The 16,455-nt window shown below is 45.8% G+C and overlaps 1 long non-coding RNA gene across 1 annotated transcript; it reads right to left on the reverse strand.

Moving 5' to 3' along the window:
- Positions 1-1,399: 1,399 nt before the first annotated feature.
- Positions 1,400-15,025, reverse strand: LOC123099911 (uncharacterized). The gene is made up of 3 exons (XR_006448299.1): positions 15,014-15,025; positions 12,978-12,981; positions 1,400-1,536 (listed from the first exon to the last, which is right to left on the reverse strand). It is a non-coding gene; the product is annotated as an uncharacterized lncRNA (long non-coding RNA).
- Positions 15,026-16,455: the final 1,430 nt, after the last annotated feature.

Here is a 16,455-nt window from a genome sequence, read left to right on the forward strand (position 1 = left end):
CCCATTCTTTAGTGAGCTGGAGCGCTGCCATCTTATCCACGGAAAACGCGTCAAGCTATCGCTTCGGGTCGAAGCACTAAAAGAAAAGGACCGGGAAAAGCGGCGGCATAGGAACCACGGGAACCCATGAGAGAGAAATACGATGTACGGGATACGGGTCCTCGCAGTAGGCTGGACCAAAATCCAGCCGAGAGAGGGCAGCCTTTAGAAGCAACAGGTTGGGAAACCAAGAGAAGGCTTCGCCTTTTCTTATCTTCTTCCCGGCACAAAAAGAGGGATTAGCATTATTGACCCCATGAGAACGCACTACCACCTTCCTCATCGGGGCTCCGCGCACTGGGAAAAGGCTTCCGCGACAGGAAACCGGCTACGAGTTAGGAAGTGAACATAAGGTATCAAGAGGTCCCTCACAGTCAGGTGCAATGCAATTGCCCCTTATTAGTCAAGTACCCCTCTTCCTATTTAATTTAGGGGCTAAGGCGAGAAATGGCTTGATGAACCCTTCCGTTCACCACGCACCGGCCCCATTCACTGGCAACTCGTAGAGGCTGTAAGTAAACAGTGCCCCACTAAATTCAAAGTGATGGCGGGGTTGAAAGACGAGAGTGCCTACCTCCGCGCCGAGAGTGCCCGCCCTTTCTGTCAAGTAGGCTACTTTTTTCGGAACGCAGTCCGGAATAAGCGTTCATGTGTATATAGATATCTTCGATGTTGTCATTTCAACATGTCCGCTTCAACCCCTCTTTTGCCTCCCAAAAAGCAAAGTTGGCTTGACGAGCGCAGATGAGGAAGCGGGAGCAATAAAACCAAGAATCTCTTTCTTTTCTTTCCAAATACTTTATGAAGTTAAGGGGCAAAGAGAAGCGCTTTCGCTACTGAGAAAGCGAATGGTCAGCGCGAGGGTTCGACGACTTAGCCGAACGTTAGCGACACGTCATTCTCATAGCGAGGCGCTTCGAGTTAGCGAAGCGCTGTAGTAGCGTCGGATACTATGTGCTATAATGCTGAACTAAGGACGTTCCGCCTTATCTATAGAAGCAGTCGACTGAGTTCTGAACGAATCCTTGGTGGCTAATGGCTCAATCTATAGATGGAAAGCCTTATGATGGGAAACTACCACATTAGGTTTGGAGAGAGATGGGACCCGTTATAGTTTACGGGGAGCAGATGCAAGCTTTTTCTTTCCATAGCCGGCCAAATGACTACCGGATCATCGGTCTACTCTACCTCAATTCACCATTTCGAACTTTATACAGAAGGTTTTTCTGTACCAGCTCCTTCTACCTATACTGCAGTTGAAGCACCTAAAGGTGAATTTGGTGTCTTTCTTGTCAGTAATGGGAGTAATCGTCCCTACCGTTGTAAAATAAGAGCACCTGGCTTTGCCCATTCACAAGGACTTGATTCTATGTCCAAACATCACATGCCAGCAGATGTAGTCACCATCATAGGTACTCAAGATATTGTGTTTGGAGAGGTAGATAGATAGGACGTAGTCTTGCTCGATCAGGACCCTAGCTTTATTGCGAGCCAAAACTGCCTGAAAGAAGCAAAATGGAAAAGGATGAAAAATGCAATGGGATTCCTAATCCAATAAGAAATCCCAATTTGGAGTTTGTTTGGATCAAATTCCTATGTTATACTATTCCATTCTCGATGATGAATCGATTTGATAGATCAGATATTGTTATTCCAAATATTGACCCGATTCAGTATCATCAGAATGACAAAAGCTGACATAGTTACTAGTGGTTCGTGGAGAAATCCTTTCAATCATCAACGCCCTTTTCTACTAAAACTGATATTCGTGATACCGGTTAAATCGACTATTCTCATCAACTTTGAGTCTCTTCCCTCTCGTATGACTGTGAAAGTGGAGTTCCTTCTCTATAAGAAGAGCCGGTCTAGAGTGTGATTCGGATCAAAACAAATGGATGAGCCTCGTTTTGCTTCAGATCCGAACTTTCCTACCAAGTTCGAGCTCTTGCTCGCACTATTTCGTGAGATGAGCTATTTATACCGATATATACTATTGAGTGAGATGGAGAAAGACAATGGTGGTATTCCATAGGGAGATCCTGTGTTGGATGATAAAGAGGGTTTGGCTTTCGAGAAAGGGGCTTGGCTATCTCCATCTCCATGTTATAGGACGTATCTATCAATCTATACCATATGGAGCCAACTAACCCCCACTCCAATCCAATACTTGCTAGCGCAGGGAATCGATCATCTGTGGATGTTCAGCCAAAGACTCTAGCACCGGATTCCGATAACTTCTACGATTCTCTCATTATTCAATATCCAGATGGAAGGGATGTTTATTATTCACTTCGGTCAGAAGAGGAATTGACACTCAAGAGCACGCGTTTTATGTTTGCATTCCTATTTGAGAGTGCCCCTCCCTCCTATTTGGTTGGAAGTTTCCTGCTCAAGTTGAGAAAGCAAGGGATGACCGGACTGCTGCTCACTCTTGCGCTTCAACGACAGTATTGTCTCCATTTCGCCCACCCAGGGGTTAGGGTTATCTTTTGAAAGTATCTCTTGTATCAGCAGATACGAGAATCGGTCGTGCATATTATCATATACACTACTGGAATCCACTTCTTTGCCGTCTGCCAGCTGACGGCAAAGAGCCTCTTTGCCATCAGCTTCCACAAAGCGGACGGCAAAGAAAGGGCCAATGGCAAAAAGGCTATTTGCCGTTAGCTGCTTCTTTGCCGTTAGCCAGCCGATGGCAAAGAGCTAGAAGGCAGACGACAAAGAGCCAGGTGGGCCCCATAGGGCACGGCGTGGGTAGGTCAGCTTCTTTGCCGTCTGCCTAGTATTTGCCGCCCGCCTTCTAGACCTTTGCCGTCCGCTGGCGGACGGCAAAGAAAGGGCCCAGCTAACGGCCGTGTCCCCCCTCCTATGCACGCTCTCTGTCTCTCCAGCCCCACCCCCTCTCTCTCCCCTCTCTCTCACCCCGTGCCCCCATCTCACTCGCGCCCGCGCCCGGACCACCGCCGTCGAGCACCGCCGCCGCCCCACCCCGCCGCCCCGGAGCCCTGCGGCCCTGTCGCCACCACCGCCCGACGCCCCCTCCGTCGGCCAGCGCCGCCCCGCCGCCGCCCCTCACACTGCCGCCGGCCCACCCCGCCGCAGCACCACACCGCCGCCCCGGAGCCCTGCGGCCCCGTCGCCACCACCGCCCGGCGCCCCCTCCGCCCGGCCAGCGCCACCCCACCGCCCCGGAGCCCTGCGGCCCCGTCGCCCCGACCGCCCGGCGCTCCCTCCGCCCGGCCAGCGCCCCTCCGCCCTCGAGCAACCCCGCCGCCCGGCGCCCCTGGGCCTTGCCGGCCTGCCGCAGGCCGTCCCACCCCTGCCGCAGGTGAGCCCTCTTCTCCTCTTTTTTTCTGTTTTTTTCTGTTTTTTTAGTTTAGATTACTTTCAGTTTTGTTTTAGATTTAGTTTATTTTAGAATACTTTTAGTTTGGTTTTATATTTAGTTTAGTTTAGATTACTTTTAGTTTGGTCTTAGGTTTAGTTTAGTTTTAGGTTTATGTTTAGTCATGAAAAAAACTAAGAATAATTAGAAGAAGAGGAGGAGAAGAAGAATAGCTAGGTTTAGGTGTAGTTTTTTCCTGTTTTGTTTTAGTTTAATTGGTGCTAGGTTTAAGAAGAGGAAGAAGAAGAAGAAGAAGAAGAAGAAAGAGGAGAGGAGGAGGAGAAGAAGAAGAAGAAGAAGAAGAAGAAGAAGAAGAAGAAGAAGAAGAAGAAGAAGAAGAAAGAGGAGAGGAGGAGAAGAAGAAGAAGAAGAGAAGAAGAAGAAAAGGAAAAAAGAGACCCCGACCCGACCTCGACACCCCGACACCTCGGCACCACACCCCGACCCCGAGCCCCGACACCACACCACGACCCCGACCCGACCCCGACCCCGACCAACCGACACCCTAACACCACACCCCGACCCCGACCCCGAGCCCAACACCCTCACACCCCGGCCCGACCCCGACACGACACCCCAGCACGACACCCCGACCCCGACACCCTGACACCACACCCCGACCCCGACACCGACACCCCGACACCCTGACACCACACCCCGACCCCGACCCCGACCACCGACACCCCGACACGTGACACCCCGACCACTGACACCCTGACACCACACCCACCCTTACCCCCGACCCCCGACACCCTGACACCACACCCCGACCCTGACACCCTGACCCCGACATGACACCCCGACACGACACCCCGACCCCGACACCCTGACACCACACCCCGACCCCATATATATTTGTGTTGATCGGGTGTATTTTTATTATGGTCATGAATATGATACACTTAAATTATATACATATTATTATGTTCATGTCAGGTATCCAATTTTTTTATGTTGTACTAATTTCGTTTACTTTTTGTCATTGCAGGTGTTGACAGGATGGTGGGCAAGGGTCCAGAGCGCCCGAGCCTCCTGCGACCGCTACTGGGAGGGGTGGTTCCATTATTCCAGCCCAGCCCCTCCGGAGAGCGCTGCTAGACAGTATGCAGACAACTGCGGCGGGCGCTTCTTCTTCGGCTGGGAGAGGTCGGGGGAGGACGAAGAAGGCTGGTAAAGGTGGACGTGGCAGCGGGAGAGGTAGGAAGGCTATTACGCCTTCCTCGCCGCCACCCTCAGCTGATTCACCCGACCACAGGAGTGCTCCGTCTGACATGGACCCGTCTCGGACTCCGGTCCATGAGCCTCCGGTCGCTGATCCTTCCCCCCACCAGACTCGGGTCGCCGATCCTTCGCCCCACGTGAGTCCAGTCCCAGAGTCTTTGTCTCAGAAGACTCCGGTCACGGGATCTTCGTCCCAGAAGACTCCAGTCACGGGGTCTTCATCCCAGAAGACTCCGGTCACGGGGTCTTCGGCCCACGAGACTCCGGAGGCTAGTGGCTCGGAGGATGGTAGCGAGGACACCTTTTCAGAAGATAGCTACAGCGACGACGAGCTGGTTGAGAAGGGCAGGAAGGTATACAAGCGTGGCTGTATAAAGCTCCCGCCCGTGCCGACGACCCCCGACCAGAGGTGGTTGATTGCGCCTAAAGGGTTGAATAAGTGCATTTACTATTTTTTAACCTTTTGCCTTCATGTTCCTTCAAATTAATATCTAATGTGTTGGCCTTGTCATACTGTAGGGGCTGGGTACGCCCCCGTGGTTCCCGTAGGCCCAACCAGGTCCTTGGTGTGCTTTGCCGGCAGCACTTCCCTGGGTGGGTCACGTTGCCCGGTGAGGGTCAGGTTCCACAGCTAGCACTGACCTGGGAGCTGTACTCGGTTGCCCCGGCCCCGCCGGAGGAGAGGGTCGACGGTGTCTTGTGCGAGACGGTGGCCGACATTGTGTTCCTCGGTTTTGGGTAATTTCTCCTTTACGGAATTAAAAATGAACACTACCTAGTGATTGTACTAATCAGTGTTGCCTTGTTTGATTGCAGACCTTCTACAGGGTTTCAGAGGGAGAGCAGGAGGCCGCGACTATGGTTGTCGAAAACGAGTGCAAGCGCCTACTTCAGAACTTAAGGCACGAGGCTCGGGTGCAGGCCGTTCGAGACTACTACGCCTCGAAGGGTATTAGGAGGGGCAAGTAGAAGTGTCGCGGCAAGTTTCTGAGTAAGGAGAAGTACATGCAGGTAATTACCTATTCTTAAGGCCTTGAACTTAGTTTTCTTGATTTGATTCATAGGCGTAGCGCTGAAATTTCTCTTGACTCACTTAGGTGCCCCCGAGATGGTGTGTGGATAAAATGGACTATTGGGAGGCGTTGGTGGATGTGTGGTGCTCTGACCAATGGAAAGTCGAACACCAAAGGGCCAAGGATAAGTGCGACCAAATGGAAGGTGTGCCACACCATCAAGGGAGCTCCAACCTGTTTGAGTACGGGGATAACTGGGTATGTGGTTTGCTACATGATTCATGCAATTCATTCTTCATGCTAGATAGTTCATTTATGACATATTTAGCTCTAAAATGACATAATAACCTTAGATAGCTCTATAGAATGCCTAAATATGCTATAGTTAGTTCTAAAATGACATAATAACCTTGGATAGCTCAGTAATGACATAATTAGCATACTTTGGTAAAAAAATGGCATAATAATCTTGGTTACCTCAAAAATGACCTAAACTTAGCTTATTTTCCTCGAAAATGACATAATAACCTTTCTTAGCTCCAAAATGATCTATTTACATAGCAATATCATTCTTCATGCTAGCTTGAGCCCTTAACTAATATTTTGTTCCTCTCTCTCAGGCGCACCACCACAAGAAGCCTGTGCCAGGTCTGTTCGACCTCTATGGCATGGCCCATATGGCCCCGTACAAGAAGGCCAAGCCATTCACGGAGTCTGACCTAGATGATCCAGAGAACTTCACCAACAAGACCTCCCACCACAAGCTTGTGAAGTACAGACACGAGGGGAAGGCGAGGAAAGGGGAGGACTTTAACCCGAGCTAGGATCCTTTTGATACAGAGCTGGTGATGATATCTGGTGGCGGGAGGTCCCATGGCTCTCTAGCCATTCGTGATGGACTGATACATTGTCCTAAGACTCCCGCAGATCAAGAAGCGCCTGAGTAGCACTGATCCTGAGTTAACGCCTCGTGCACGGCCCGCGGAGATCGCCATGGCGGTTAGTTATACGGACTCTCTCACCTTTCCTCCATTACATTGTGTGTGCGTCCGTCGATGATTACAATGCTAACGAGGAGTGGTGTGTTGCAGGCTATTGTTGAGGAAGAGAGTTTGAAGACGAAGGAGCTTCTGGAGGAGGCAAAAAGGGAGGCACAAAGGGAGGCGGCGGAGAGGGAGAGGGAGATGGAGGAGAAGACGGCTAAGCTGTTGGAGGAGGAGAGGAACCGGAACGACAGCGCTAACCGGGCCCTATACGAGCTCATCGTGGTACGTTTCTCGTGCATATTAGCCCAATCATGCACGTAATGTTCGCATTACTATCTAATATGACTGACTCGTGAGAACCAAATGTGCAGAGCTTGTGCGAGAAAAATGGTCAGGCCCCTCCGCCGATGCCCCAGATTGCTCCGGCAACCACGGCGAGTTTGATTTGAATGGTCGTTGCTTACTACTATTCACATTTCAGTTTGCGAACTTGCTAACGAGACATTATGGGAAATGATCTTTGGTGCAGCATGGCTCCCGACAAGCATCGACTACTCCTTCTGCCAATGCCGGAACCCCGACCGGTCCTTCACCTCCGTCTGGCACTGACGCAGCCCCGACCATTCCTACACCTCCGTGATAACGGTATTTTTCTTCTTAATTAGCGTGTTTAGTCCATTTATGACATAATTTAGCCTATTTAGTCCACAAATGACACTTTCTTCTCATTCTTCTTCTTCTTCTTCTTCTTCTTCTTCTTCTAGTTTTCTTCTTCTTCTTCTCCAAAATTAAGTAAGCTCTAAGTTATATCTCATAATATGCTTAGTTAGGTCAAAAATGGCATAATTAGCTAGGTAAGCTCAAAAATGGCATTTTTCTTCCTATTTAGCCTATTTAGTCCATTTATGACATAATTTATCCTTTTTAGTCCACAAATGACATAATAAGATGAAGAAAATCCAGGAAGAGGAAGAAAAGAAGGAATAGGAAGAAAAGAAGAAGAAGAAAAAGAAGAAGAGAAGAAGAAGAAGAACTTCTTCTTCTTCTTCTAGTCTTCTTCTTCTTCTTCTTCTTCTCCAAAACGAAGTTAGCTCTAGGTTATATCAAAAATGGCATAATATGCTTAGTTCACTCAAAAATGGCACAATTAGCTATGTTAGCTCCATTTTACCTAAGTATACTTACTTCTTCTTCTTCTTCTTCTTCTTCTTCTTCTGATTCTAGTCTTCTTCTTCTAACTTTCTTGTTTCCATTTTGCAGATTTAATTCACTATATGGAAGCTTGCATGGATGCATGGAGTGCTTGTTTCCCTTATCTTTTTTTCGTTTGTATCGATGAAAAATGTGGAACTTGTTATATGGATGCATGGAACAATGTGTTGGATGAACATTGTGATATGTAATATGTATATATGGATGGAACTATGTTTCTTATGTATATATGTATGTTGTCATGGATGGAGATAGATATGTATATGTATATCTGTATGTTGGTGATACGTCTCCGTCGTATCTACTTTTCCAAACACTTTTGCCCTTGTTTTGGACTCTAACTTGCATGATTTGAATGGAACTAACCCGGACTGACACTATTTTCAGCACACTTTCCATGGTGTTATTTATGTGCAGAAACAAAAGTTCTCGGAATGACCTGAAACTCCACGGAACATCTTTTTGGAAAATATTAAAAATACTGGAAGAAAAATCCACGTCAGGGGCCCACACCCTCTCCAGGAGGGTGGGGGGTGCGCCTGCCCCCTACCTCGTGGGCCCCCTGACGGTCCACCGACCTCAACTCCAACTCCATATATTCACTTTCAGGGAGAAAAAAATCAGAGAGAAGGATTCATCGCGTTTTACGATACGGAGCCGCCGCCAAGCCCTAAAACCTCCCGGGAGGGCTGATCTGGAGTCCGTTCGGGGGCTCCGGAGAGGGGGATTCGTCGCCGTCGTCATCATCAACCATCCTCCATCACCAATTTCATGACGCTCACCGCCGTGCGTGAGTAATTCCATCGTAGGCTTGCTGGACGGTGATGGGTTGGATGAGATCTATCATGTAATCGAGTTAGTTTTGTTAGGGTTTGATCCCTAGTATCCACTATGTTCTGAGATTGATGTTGCTATGACTTTGCTATGCTTAATGCTTGTCACTAGTGCCCGAGTGCCATGATTTCAGATCTGAACCTATTTATGTTTTCATGAATATATGTGAGTTCTTGATCCTATCTTGCAAGTCTATAGTCACCTACTATGTGTTATGATCCGGCAACCCCAAAGTGACAATAATCGGGACCACTCCCGGTGATGACCGTAGTTTGAGGAGTTCATGTATTCACTATGTGTTAATGCTTTGGTCCGGTACTCTATTAAAAGGAGGCCTTAATATCCCTTAGTTTCCATTAGGACCCCGCTGCCACGGGAGGGTAGGACAAAAGATGTCATGCAAGTTCTTTTCCATAAGCACGCATGACTATATTCGGAATACATGCCTACATTACATTGATGAATTGGAGCTAGTTCTGTGTCACCCTATGTTATGACTGTTACATGATGAACCGCATCCGGCATAATTCTCCATCACCGATCCAATGCCTACGAGCTTTTCACATATTGTTCTTCACTTATTTACTTTTCCGTTGCTACTGTTACAATCACTACAAAACCCAAAAATATTACTTTTGCTACCGTTACCGTTACTTCCATATTACTTTGCTACTAAATACTTTGCTGCAGATACTAAGTTATCCAGGTGTGGTTGAATTGACAACTCAACTGCTAATACTTGAGAATATTCTTTGGCTCCCCTTGTGTCGAATCAATAAATTTGGGTTGAATACTCTACCCTCGAAAACTGTTGCGATCCCCTATACTTGTGGGTTATCAAGACTATTTCCTGGCGCCGTTGCTGGGGAGCATAGCTCTATTCTTTGAGTCACTTGGGATTTATATCTGCTGGTCACTATGAGGAACTTGAAAGACGAGAAAACAAAAATCTACCCCTCAACTACGAGGGGAGGTAAGGAACTGCCATCTAGCTCTGCACTTCATTCACCTTCTGTTTTGAGTAAGCTTGCGACACCTAAACCTGCTTCTGCTATTAATTCTGATATGTCGCATGCTATTGATGATGCCACTTCTGCTATGCATGATACTTATGATGAAACTAATACTATGCTTGATACTACTGTGCCAGTTGGTGAATTTCTTGATGAACAACTTGCTAGGGTTAGAGAGAATGAAATTATTGAAGTTGATAACATTGATGAAAGTGATGATGAAGACTCTCCCCCTAATAAATATGAATTGCCTGTTGTTCCTGAGGGTTATGTTTTGGAAAAGGAAGCTGCTATAGCTATTTTAGCTTGCAAAGATAGATAGGAGCTCAAGAGGTTATTAGCTAAATGGAAGCAGCAATCTCTTAATGCTAGAATGAAACCTGACCCTGCTTTTGCTACTTCACCTATCTGTGTTTGATAAGGATTATGAATTCTCTGTTGATCCTGATGTAATTACTTTGGTTGAATCTGATCCTTTTCATGGCTATGAATCTGAAACTGTTGTGGCACATCTTACTAAATTAAATGATATAGCCACCCTGTTCACTAATGATGAGAAATCTAGCTACCTTTATATCCTTAAAATATTTCCGTTCTCATTAAAGGGTGATGCTAAGATATGGTTTAATTCTCTTGATCCTGGTTGTGTGCGTAGTCCCCAGGATATGATTTATTACTTCTCTGCTAAATATTTCCCTGCTCATAAGAAACAAGCTGCTTTAAGGGAAATATATAATTTTGTGCAAATTGAAGAAGAGAGTCTCCCACAAGCTTGGGGGAGGCTTCTCCAATTACTTAATGCTTTGCCTGATCATCCTCTTAAGAAAAATGAAATACTTGATATCTTTTATAATGGACTAACCGATGCTTCCAGAGATTACCTGGATAGTTGTGCTGGTTCTGTTTTCAGGGAAAGAACACCGGATGAAGCTGAAATTCTATTGAATAATATATTGACAAATGAAAATAATTGGACACTTCCTGAGCCAGCTCCTGAGCCAATCCCTGAGCCTATTCCTAAACCAACTCCGAAGAAGAGAGGTGTTCTATTACTCAGTCCTGAAGATATGCAAGAGGCAAAGAAATCTATGAAAGAAAATGGTATTAAAGCTGAAGATGTTAATAATTTACCTCCTATTGAAGAAATACATGGTCTTAAGTTACCGCCTGTTGAAGAAACATATGATCTTAATCCTCCACCTATTGAAGAAGCTCATGGTCTTGATAACCCGACACAGGTAGTAAAGGTAAATTCTCTCTATAGATTTGATGAAGGTGATATTCCTCACTATAAGTCTTCTAGACAATGCTTAGAAGAGTTTGATAATTTTATTGTCAAACAAGAAAACTTCAATGCTTATTTTGGTAGACAATTGAAATATAATTCCGATACGCTTGAGCACTTGGGTGATTATATGGCTAATGTTAAGGGTGAACTTACACTCATTAGTAAACATGCTTCTATGGTTACCACTCAAGTAGAACAAGTACTTAAAGCTCAAAATGATTTGCTCAATGAATTGAATAGTAAGAATAATGACTATGCTATTAGAGTGGCTACTAGAACTGGTAAAATGACTCAGGAACCTTTGTATCCTGAAGGCCACCCTAAGAGAATTGAACAAGATTCTCAGAGAAATAATATTGATGCACCTAGTCCTAAAAAGAAGAAAAAGAAAAATGATAGGACTTTGCATGCTTCTAGTGAACCTATTGCTGAACCACCTGAGAATCCAAATGATATTTCTATTTCCGATGCTGAAACACAATCTGGTAATATGTGAAGGAAATATGCCCTAGAGGCAATAATAAAGTTATTATTTATTTCCTTATATCATGATAAATGTTTATTATTCATGCTAGAATTGTATTAACCGGAAACATAATACTTATGTGAATACATAGACAAACAGAGTGTCACTAGTATGCCTCTACTTGACTAGCTCGTTGATCAAAGATGGTTATGTTTCCTAGCCATAGACATGAGTTGTCATTTGATTAACGGGATCACATCATTAGGAGAACGATGTGACTGACTTGACCCATTCCGTTAGCTTAGCACTCGATCGTTTAGTATGTTGCTATTGCTTTCTTCATGACTTATACATGTTCCTATGACTATGAGATTATGCAACTCCCGTTTACCGGAGGAACACTTTGTGTGCTACCAAATGTCACAACGTAACTGGGTGATTATAAAGGTGCTCTACAGGTGTCTCCAAAGGTACTTGTTGGGTTGGCGTATTTCGAGATTAGGATTTGTCACTCCGATTGTCGGAGAGGTATCTCTGGGCCCACTCAGTAATACACATCACTACAAGCCTTGCAAGCATTGTAACTAATGAGTTAGTTGCGAGATGATGTATTACGGAACGAGTAAAGAGACTTGCCGGTAACGAGATTGAACTAGGTATCAAGATACCGACGATCGAATCTCGGGCAAGTAACATACCGATGACAAAGGGAACAACGTATGTTGTTATGCGGTCTGACCGATAAAGATCTTCGTAGAATATGTGGGAACCAATATGAGCATCCAGGTTCCGCTATTGGTTATTGACCGGAGAGGTGTCTCGGTCATGTCTACATAGTTCTCGAACCCGTAGGGTCCGCACGCTTAACATTACGATGACAGTTATATTATGAGTTTATATGTTTTGATGTACCGAAGGTTGTTCGGAGTCCCGGATGTGATCACGGATATGACGAGGAGTCTCGAAATGGTCGAGACATAAAGATTGATATATTGGAAGCCTATGTTTGGACATCGGAAGTGTTCCGGGTGAAATCGGGATTTTTCCGGAGTACCGGGAGGTTACCGGAACCCCCCGGTAACTTAATGGGCCTTAGTGGGCCTAGGTGGAAGAGAGGAGAGGAGGCCAGGGCAGGGCCGCGCGCCCCTCCCCCCCCAGTTCGAATAGGACAAGGAGAGGGGGGCGGCGCCCCCCCTTCCTTCCTCCCCTCCACCTCTTCCCCCTTTCTCTCCTTGTCCAACATGGAAAAGGGGGGGAGTCCTACTCCCGGTAGGAGTAGGACTCCTCCTGGCGCGCCTCTCCCCTTGGCCGGCCGAACCCCCCCTTGCTCCTTTATATACAGGGGCAGGGGGGCACCTCTAGATACATAATTGATCATTGATCTCTTAGCCGTGTGCGGTGCCCCTCTCCACCATATTACACCTCGATAATATCGTAGCGGTGCTTAGGCGAAGCCCTGCGTCGGTAGAACATCATCATTGTCACCACGCCGTCGTGCTGACGAAACTCTCCCTCAACACTCGGCTGGATCGGAGTTCGAGGGACGTCATCGAGCTGAACGTGTGCTGAACTCGGAGGTGCCGTGCGTTCGGTACTTGATCGGTCGGATCGTGAAGACGTACGACTACATCAACCGCGTTGTGTTAACGCTTCCGCTTTCGGTCTACGAGGGTACGTGGACAACACTCTCCCCTCTCGTTGCTATGCATCACCATGATCTTGCGTGTGCGTAGGAATTTTTTTGAAATTACTATGTTACCCAACAGTGGCATCCAAGCCTGGTTTTATGCGTTGATGTTATATGCACGAGTAGAACACAAGTGAGTTGTGGGCGATATAAGTCATACTGCTTACTAGCATGTCATATTTTGGTTCAGCGGTATTGTGAGATGAAGCGGCTCGGACCGACATTACGCGTACGCTTACGCGAGACTGGTTTCACCGTTGCGAGCACTCGTTGCTTAAAGGTGACTGGCGGGTGTCTGTCTCTCTCACTTTAGTTGAACCGAGTGTGGCTACGCCCGGTCCTTGCGAAGGTTAAAACAGCACCAACTTGACAAACTATCGTTGTGGTTTTGATGCGTAGGTAAGAACGGTTCTTGCTAAGCCCGTAGCAGCCACGTAAAACTTGCAACAACAAAGTAGAGGACGTCTAACTTGTTTTTGCAGGGCATGTTGTGATGTGATATGGTCAAGACATGATGCTATATTTTATTGTATGAGATGATCATGTTTTGTAACCGGGTTATCGGCAACTGGCAAGATGTTTTGTAACCGAGTTATCGGCAACTGGCAGGAGCCATATGGTTGTCGCTTTATTGTATGCAATGCAATCGCCATGTAATTGTTTTACTTTATCACTAAGCGGTAGCGATAGTCGTAAAAGCAATAGTTGGCGAGACGACAACGATGCTACGATGGAGATCAAGGTGTCGCGCCGGTGACGATGGTGATCATGACGGTGCTTCGGAGATGGAGATCACAAGCACAAGATGATGATGGCCATATCATATCACTTATATTGATTGCATGTGATGTTTATCTTTTATGCATCTTATCTTGCTTTGATTGACGGTAGCATTATAAGATGATCTCTCACTAAAATTTCAAGATAAAAGTGTTCTCCCTGAGTATGCACCGTTGCCAAAGTTCGTCGTGCCCAGACACCACGTGATGATCGGGTGTGATAAGCTCTACGTCCATCTACAACAGGTGCAAGCCAGTTTTGCACACGCAGAATACTCAGGTTAAACTTGACGAGCCTAGCATATGCAAATATGGCCTCGGAACACAGAGACCGAAAGGTCGAGCGTGAATCATATAGTAGATATGATCAACATAGTGATGTTCACCATTGAAAACTACTCCATTTCACATGATGATCGGTTATGGTTTAGTTGATTTGGATCACGTAATCACTTAGATGATTAGAGGGATGTCTATCTAAGTGGGAGTTCTTAAGTAATATGATTAATAGAACTTAAATTTATCATGAACTTAGTACCTGATAGTATCTTGCTTGTCTATGTTAATTGTAGATAGATGGCCCGTGCTGTTGTTCCGTTGAATTTTAATGCGTTCCTTGAGAAAGCAAAGTTGAAAGATGATGGTAGCAATTACACGGACTGGGTCCGTATTGAGGATTATCCTCATTGCTGCACAGAAGAATTACGTCCTGGAAGCACCGCTGGGTGCCAGACCTGCTGCAAGAGCAACACCAGAAGTTATGAACGCCTGGCAGAGCAAAGCTGATGACTACTCGATAGTTCAGTGTGCCATGCTTTACGGCTTAGAACCGGGTCTTCAACGACGTTTTGAACGTCATGGAGCATATGAGATGTTCCAGGAGTTGAAGTTAATATTTCAAGCAAATGCCCGGATTGAGAGATATGAAGTCTCCAATAAGTTCTACAGCTGCAAGATGGAAGAGAATAGTTCTGTCAGTGAGCATATACTCAAAATGTCTGGGTATAACAATCACTTGATTCAACTGGGAGTTAATCTTCCGGATGATAGCGTCATTGACAGAATTCTTCAATCACTGCCACCAAGCTACAAGAGCTTCGTGATGAACTATAACATGCAAGGGATGAATAAGACAATTCCCGAGCTCTTCGCAATGCTAAAGGCAGCGGAGGTAGAAATCAAAAAGGAGCATCAAGTGTTGATGGTCAATAAGACCACTAGTTTCAAGAAAAAGGGCAAAGGGAAGAAGAAGGGGAACTTCAAGAAGAACAACAAGCAAGTTGCTGTTCAGGAGAAGAAACCCAAATCTGGACCTAAGCCTGAGACTGAGTGCTTCTACTGCAAGCAGACTGGTCACTGGAAGCGGAACTGCCCCAAGTATTTGGCGGATAAGAAGGATGGCAAGGTGAACAAAGGTATATGTGATATACATGTTATTGATGTGTACCTTACCAGAGCTCGCAGTAGCACCTGGGTATTTGATACTGGTTCTGTTGCTAATATTTGCAACTCGAAACAGGGACTACGGATTAAGCGAACACTGGCCAAGGACGAGGTGACGATGCGCGTGGGAAACGGTTCCAAAGTCGATGTGATCGCCGTCGGCACGCTACCTCTACATCTACCTTCGGGATTAATATTATACCTAAATAATTGTTATTTGGTGCCAGCGTTGAGCATGAACATTATATCTGGATCTTGTTTGATGCGAGATGGTTAGGCATTTAAATCAGAGAATATGGTTGTTCTATTTATATGAGTAATATCTTTTATGGTCATGCACCCTTGAAGAGTGGTCTATTTTTAATGAATCTCGGTAGTAGTGACACACATATTCATAATGTCGAAGCCAAAAGATGCAGAGTTGATAATGATAGTGCAACTTATTTGTGGCACTGCCGTTTAGGTCATATCGGTGTAAAGCGCATGAAGAAACTCCATAATGATGGACTTTTGGAATCACTTGGTACTTGCGAACCGTGTCTCATGGGCAAGATGACTAAAACACCGTTCTCCGGAACTATGGAGAGAGCAACTAATTTGTTGGAAATCATACATACAGATGTATGTGGTCCGATGAATATTGAGGCTCGTGGAGGATATCGTTATTTTCTCACCTTCACAGATGATTTGAGCAGATATGGGTATATCTACTTAATGAAACATAAGTCTGAAACATTTGAAAAGTTCAAAGAATTTCAGAGCGAAGTTGAAAATCATCGTAACAAGAAAATAAAGTTTCTACGATCAGATCATGGAAGAGAATATTTGAGTTACGAGTTTGGCCTACATTTGAAACAATGCGGAATAGTTTCGCAACTCACGCCACCCAGAACACCACAACGTAATGGTGTGTCCGAACGTCGTAATCGTACTTTACTAGATATGGTGCGATCTATGATGTCTCTTACTGATTTACCGCTATCGTTTTGGGGTTATGCTTTAGAGACGGCCGCATTCACTCTAAATAGGGCACCATCGAAATCCGTTGAGACGACGCCTTATGAACTATGGTTTGACAAGAAACCAAAG

This window comes from Triticum aestivum, chromosome 4D (genome assembly GCF_018294505.1).
Source record: "Triticum aestivum cultivar Chinese Spring chromosome 4D, IWGSC CS RefSeq v2.1, whole genome shotgun sequence".
Classification (NCBI taxonomy): Eukaryota; Viridiplantae; Streptophyta; class Magnoliopsida; order Poales; family Poaceae; genus Triticum; species Triticum aestivum.